This window comes from Sinocyclocheilus anshuiensis, unplaced genomic scaffold (assembly GCF_001515605.1).
Source record: "Sinocyclocheilus anshuiensis isolate Anshui unplaced genomic scaffold, SAMN03320099.WGS_v1.1 scaffold998, whole genome shotgun sequence".
NCBI classification, from domain to species: Eukaryota; Metazoa; Chordata; class Actinopteri; order Cypriniformes; family Cyprinidae; genus Sinocyclocheilus; species Sinocyclocheilus anshuiensis.
Genome location: NW_015536513.1, coordinates 419,969 through 427,022, shown reverse-complemented (window position 1 = coordinate 427,022; position 7,054 = coordinate 419,969). Strand labels below are relative to the sequence as shown.

Below are 7,054 nucleotides of genomic sequence, written 5' to 3'. Positions count from 1 at the left end.
ATTCATATAAACCCCCAAATCAATATTGAGGATTTTCTTCCAATAGTTTGTGCATCATGAACAGTGAGTGATCTGCCTGCTACAGTATTTTTCTCTGTGCGTCCGTCTTCAACGTCTCTGGCCTGTGTTAATGGGCGTTTTTACAGACTTCATATTTTCACATAAATTACATTTTGGAAAACGATTGCATTGCAACGTAGTTTGTGCAAGTCCAGAACAGAGACGAGTTGCTTGCAATAAAACAAAAAACGGCCGGTTGCCGGTCGCGCAAGTTCCAGGGGAAGCTCCTTAAGTTCGGCCATCCTACACACACGTGACTGACCGCTCACTCGCACCAACAGGAGGAGGGTCGTGTTACTCTCTCTACACTGCACTCAACCTGAGGGATTCCTACACTTTCAGTCTTTGAGGAGACATGAAAAACAGCGCATACCGCAGGAACGGTATAACGGAAAATATTAGCGGTTTTGAAACCGTGAAATTTTCAAATCGCGTTATACCTTGAAACCGGTAATCGGCCCATGCCTATACTGCACCCAGTAGAAAACCCCACATAAGTGAACTACCGAACGGTACCGTGCCATGCAGTGGAAAAGCGCCAAGAGAATAACTCCTCTTGGAGTGACTTTCTGCTTTGTAACTGCAGATCTTTTTCATACTCAAACAGCAACATTATGCACTAAAGAAAGTTGAAAGTGTAAAATGCATAAAATGACCCATTTAAACATATATGGTGTTGGCTATTTTTGTATCATTCACTGCAAAAAGTAGCGAATGTGTTCAGGGACAACACGTGTCAAATTTAACAGTTTGTGTGTTAAAACGGATGACACATCTATTGTGTAAGGCAATTAAACCCAGAATGTGTCACTTAAAATCCTTAAGTGTTATGTGCAACTGAAAAAAAAAACAGAAACCACCAATGAATGCATTAATGTAACAAAAATATAAAACATTTGTAATTCTACAAAATCAAAACAGGCAGATGTAAAAATGTTAGCCTTTAAATTTATGGTCAAATGTTGTCAGGGTGTCGGTGCCGATAGCCTTGTGGATAGTGCGTCGACTTAGTGCAACTGCGTTCATGGCGACCTGTGTTCGATTCCCACCTTGAGGTCCTTTGCCGCTCCCATCTCTCCACCCAATGCTCACCCTCGAAGCTTCTCCTGGCTATTCCAAGCTCTATCATAGCAGTCAACGGGTGTTGCAGTTGAACAGGTCCACAAGTCGTCAAATAAAGCACGCGCATCCATAATAAAAAGGGCCTCACACGGCTCCGGGGGGGTGAATAAAGGCCTCCTGTAGTGAATGCATGTGTTTTTTTTTTAAGTGACGTGACATGTGGCCAAGTATGGTGACCCATACTCGGAATTAGTGCTCTGCATTTATCCCATTTATCTGCATTTATCCCATCCAAAGTGCACACACACAGCAGTGAACGTGCGGTGCCTTGCTCAAGGGCGCCTCAGTCGTGGTATTGAAGGTGGGAGAGAGCGCTGTACATTCACTCCCCCCACCTACAATCCCTGCCGGTACGAGACTCGAACCCGCAACCTTTGGGTTACGAGTCCGACTCTCTAACCATTAGGCTAGAGGTTAGCCTCTAGAGGTTAGAGGTCGTGGTATTGAAGGTGGGAGAGAGCGCTGTACATTCACTCCCCCCACCTACAATCCCTGCCGGTACGAGACTCGAACCCGCAACCTTTGGGTTACGAGTCCGACTCTCTAACCATTAGGCCACGATTTCCCCCGGTTTTGTAAGAAAAATATCCATATTTCAAACGTAATAAACACTTTTCTATCACTTCCGTCAACTGTCATACGTGGAAGCCGTGCTGGGGGATGACGTAAGATAAAGAAACTTTACTTCCTTTGCTCCTATAAACAAACTCGTGAGACTAGCATATCTCAGAGGCGCACGCGCTGCGCAGAAGTGCTGCGTCATCTGCCGGAACAGCTTCCGTGTATGACAGATACCGGAAGTTAGAGAAAAGTGTTCATTGAAATATGGTTATTTTTCTTACAAAAACACATGGATGCACTATAGGTGTCACGATCACCAACTGGAGTGCCCATGAGCTCCACCAGTGGGCACTCCATCCCTGACTTTTGCCATTCACCCTGGACTACATTCCCCATAATCCTTTGCCAGACTCATCTATTGCACCACCTGTCTCTCATTAGATCTCATCATTAGTTCACAGCTGTCTCACATTAGAAGGACTTTAAAAGATGCACACACACTCAAACACTTCGCTGCTGATTGTTAAGCCTGTAATGATTCCTAGTTTCTGTGTTCCTGCCCGTGTTTCCTTGTTTTGCCTTGCCTTGCCTTGCCTTTGTGTATTTTGGATCTTGGACTGTTTATCTGGTTTTTATGATTGTTTTGCTGCCTGCCCTAACCATTGCCTGTTTACGGATTACTCTTTGTCTTTGCCTGGGATATTATTGTTTGCTGGTACTGGACCCTGCCTGTCTGACCACATTTACGAATAAAGCCTGCATTTGGATCCTCAACGCCGTTGTCACTACGCCTCCTTCGTTACAGAATCACCAGCCATACCCGGATCCAGCGGCTTTTCGAGCATTCCAGGCCAATCATGGACACAGTGCTTCGGCAAAGAGATTTGTCTATTGAGGATTATGTTCATCAATTTTGTGAGTTGTCCTATCAAGTGCCTTTTGGTGAGATCATGTTAAAGGACCTTTTCCGTTATGGACTTAATGAACCAACAAAATCATGGTTACCTGAAGGGAAATTTAACTGTAGTTTAAGGGACATTATGGACTATGCTCTCTTGTTATGTGGTTCTCCTTTCACTGTGGGAGAGGCAGAGGACTTTAAAGCCCCAGAGACTTTTCAACAAAATGGCCACCAGCACAGAGATTGTTAACAAGATGACTGCCAGCCCAAAGTCTCTCCACAAAATGGCTGCCAGCCTGGAGGCTGTTCACAAAAGTTTGCTGGTACTGGACCCTGCCTGTCTGACCACGTTTACGAATAAAGCCTGCATTTGGGTCCTCAACTCCGTTGTCACGACGCCTCCTTCATTACAGAATCACCAGCCATACCCGGATCCAGCGGCTTTTAGAGCATTCCAGGCCAATCATGGACACAGTGGACCAGCTACTGCACCTTCGGCAAAGAGATTTGTCTATTGAGGATTACGTTCATCAATTTTGTGAGTTGTCCTGTCAAGTGCCTTTTGATGAGATCATGTTAAAGGACCTTTTCCGTTATGGACTTAATGAACCAACGAAATCATGGTTACCTGAAGGGAAATTTAACTGTAGTTTAAGGGACATTATGGACTATGCTCTCTTGTTATGTGGTTCTCCTTTCACTGTGGGAGAGGCAGAGGACTTTAAAGCCCCAGAGACTTTTCAGAAAATAGCTACCAGCACAGAGACTTTTCATTAAATGGCCACCAGCCCAGAGACTGTTAACAAGATGACTGCCAACCCAAAGTCTCTCCACAAAATGGCTGCCAGCCTGGAGGCTGTTCACAAAATGGCCACCGCTCCTGAGTCTCGTCCCGTCATGGCCGCCATTCCAGAGCCTGCTCACGTCAAGCCTGCCAAGCCAGAGTCTGCTCAAGTCAAGCCTGCCAAGCCAGAGCCTGCTCACGTTTCAGCTGATCTTCCAAAGCCTGAGTCATGTCAAGTCACAGCTGATCTCACTGAGTCTTATCATGTCTCAGCTGATCGTCCAGAGTCTCGTCACGTCACAGCTGATCGTCCAGAGTCTCGTCACATCACAGCTGATCATCCAGAGTCTCGTCACGTCACAGATGAACGTCCAGAGTCTCGTCACGTCACAGATGATCGTCCAGAGTCTCATCACGTCATAGCTGTCATCCCAAGCCACGCAGACTCAGTGGTCCCGAGCCACGCAGACTCCGTGTTCTCAAGCCTGCCGGCTGCTACTCACTCCAGTTCCCCAGGCACAGCACCGTCAGTCTTGGAGATAGATGATGTACTCTCTGTCCTGCCAGTTATGGCTATGGCCATTCTCTGTGTTTGGGCCGCACACACCACCGTAGTTTCCCCAGAGGTTGCAGCTTCCACTGCAGGACCTCCCAAGGTGGTGGCGCCCACTCTAGTCTCTAAGTTTACCCCAGATCCCTCTCCAGTCCTTGAATCTGATCCAGAGCCCGCTCCAGTCCCAGAGCCTGCTCCAGTACTCAAATTCATACCCGAGCCTGCTCCAGTCCCAGAGCCTGCTTCAGTACTTGAATTTATCCCCGAGCCGGTTCTAGTTCCAGAATCCATTTTGGTTGCTTGGTAACAGACCTGAGAGTGGATTGTCGAGCTTGATAATGCAATTTAAGATTTCCTAACTAGAGATAAGATACGATTTTGTAAGATAGGATAAGAATCCCAAATCAAGTTAAGATGTGCTTCTGTAATACAAATTTGTGAAAAATCCTAATTTAACATCATAGCTTAAGTTAAGACCTAAGATAAGAAACTTTCTGTAATACGCCCCCAGAAGAAGAAGAACAATGATTACATTAGGTGCCTACGCACCTTCGGTTCTTGGCCCCTAATTAATTAGATCTGGGTCAAACTGGTTTTTTTTTTTTTTTGCTTTTTTAAAGAGGGTTTCAATGTCAGCTTGCTAGTTTTTGAGATGTCCTAAATAAGTGAGGAGTTAGCAATATTGGGAAGGGTTTCTCAGATTACATGTAACAGCTTTTGCAGTTGCTTAGTGGATATAAGATGCAGTTGTATGTTAGGTTTGACACTTTACATATTTGAATGTTTTGATGTGTTCTGTGTTATTAAACTGGGGTTAACATTTATTTCTCTTTTTTTACCTTAGACCTGATGGTACTGAAAGAGGAGAGTGAAGTACTGAATGAAATGGAAGAGAAAGATCATGACTTCATAAATGGAGAAAAATATTTTAGTTGTTCACAGACTGAAAAGACTTCCTCAAGAAAAAGGGCTCAAAAGACAGGAAGAAGATGTTATTTCACCTGCCAACAGTGTGGAATAAGTTTCACTCAAAAAGGAAGCCTTAACAGACACATTAAAGTTCATACTGGAGAGAAGCCTTACACCTGCCAACAGTGTGGAATAAGTTTCACTCAAAAAGGAAGCCTTAACAGACACATTAAAGTTCATACTGGAGAGAAGCCTTACACCTGCCAACAGTGTGGAATAAGTTTCACTCAAAAAGGAAGCCTTAACAGACACATTAAAGTTCATACTGGAGAGAAGCCTTACACCTGCCAACAGTGTGGAAGAAGTTTCAACCGGAAAGGAAACCTTAACTCCCACATGACCGTTCACACTGGAAAGAAGCCTTACACCTGTTCTCGGTGTGGAGAGAGTTTTGATCAACATGAAAACCTTAAAGTCCATATAAGAACTCATAGAAAGAAACTGTACACATGCCCTCCGTGTGGAAAGAGTTTCTTTCAAAAACGACACTTTGAAGGCCATATGAGAATTCACTCTGGAGAGCGACCCTACACATGCCCTCAGTGCGGAAAGAGGTTTAATCATAAACGGCGCTTAGAAGACCACATAAGAATTCACACTGGAGAGAAGCCTTACACCTGCCAACAGTGTGGAAGAAATTTCAACCGGAAAGAAAACCTTAACTCCCACATGACTGTTCACACTGGAGAGAGCCTTTTCACCTGCCAACAGTGTGGAATAAGTTTCACTCAAAAAGAAGGCTTTACCAGACACATGAGAATTCACAATGTAGAGCAGCTTTACACATGTGATCAGTGTGGAGAGAGTTTTGATCAACATGGAAACCTTGAAGTCCACATGAGAACTCATAGAGAGAGACCCTACACTTGCTCCGAGTGTGGAAAGAGTTTCTGTCAAAAACAACACTTTGAACACCACATGAGAATTCACACTGGAGAGCAACCCTACACATGCCCTCAGTGCGGAAAGAGGTTTAATCATAAACAACACTTGGAAGACCACAAAAGGATTCACACTGGAGAGAAGCCTTTCACCTGCCAACAATGTGGAAGAAGTTTCAACCAAAAAGGAAACCTTGACAGGCACATAAACCGTCACACTGGAGAGAAGCCATTTATATGTGGTCACTGTGGAAAGAGTTTCAAAAATAAAGCAGCATTTAAACACCACATGAGGTTTCACATATGAGAGAACTGTATTTTTTACGTTATCAGTGTGAGTCATGTAATAAAACCAGAGAGAAGCCTTTGCTGTGCCATCACTGTGGAAAGACTTGCAGAAACAAGACAATCTTGAGGTTCACAGAAGCATCACTGATATAATTCACAATAGCTGAGCAGCGGATTTGGGTTTGTTTACACCTGGGTTTAAAATGTGTTTTGGTTGATAGGATCACAAATATACTGTTCCTGTATCACTTCTGTCCGCATTTTGTTAAGGGGAGGGATCTTTCACATCTTGTGATCAACTGAATAAAATGTGTTTGCTCAATTTACATATAAACGTGAGTAAGTCTTGGGAAAACTACCAAAGAGGGAAAAGATTTAATGAAGAAGACTTAGTAAGCAGTGCTGGTGATAGTGATAGTTAATCAATAAATAGAAAAGGGGGAGGAATTAAAAATTATAGTGTGATTTAAAGAGGGGTATGGTGTAAAAGTGTAATTGCATTAACAAATGAGTTGAAATAAGCAGATGAGATCAAATGTGCAAAAGTCATTCAAGATGGAGTATTGATTGTAATATGTAATAGTGAAGAGCAGCGGAAATAAAGTGATAAAATGAAAATTCTATATAGGCAATGATTCATCAAATAGGTAATCAAATATGGGTGTGTGGAGTAATAAGTGGGGTCCCATTAAGTGTGAACATGGGAATATAATGGGAGGAAATGTAATGGAAGCCAAACGCTTACAGATAACTAGAGAGTGTTTTGTGTTTTCACCTGAGCTCTTTTTTCCTGTTAGTTTGTCTGTCATGTTTGTCTTTAGCCCAAGCCATGCCATCTCTGTTGCTGTAGGTACGTTTGATTTCATAATGGAGTCTTAAATGGTAAGCAACATGGGTAATTTTCATCAGTAAGATCCAGCAAACTACCACCACAC

The 7,054-nt window shown here is 43.5% G+C and overlaps 1 pseudogene; it reads left to right on the top strand.

Annotated features, from left to right (window-relative positions):
- LOC107692085 (gastrula zinc finger protein XlCGF57.1-like) overlaps positions 1–6,110 on the top strand; it is a 29,592-nt pseudogene extending 23,482 nt beyond the window's left edge.
- Positions 6,111–7,054: the final 944 nt, after the last annotated feature.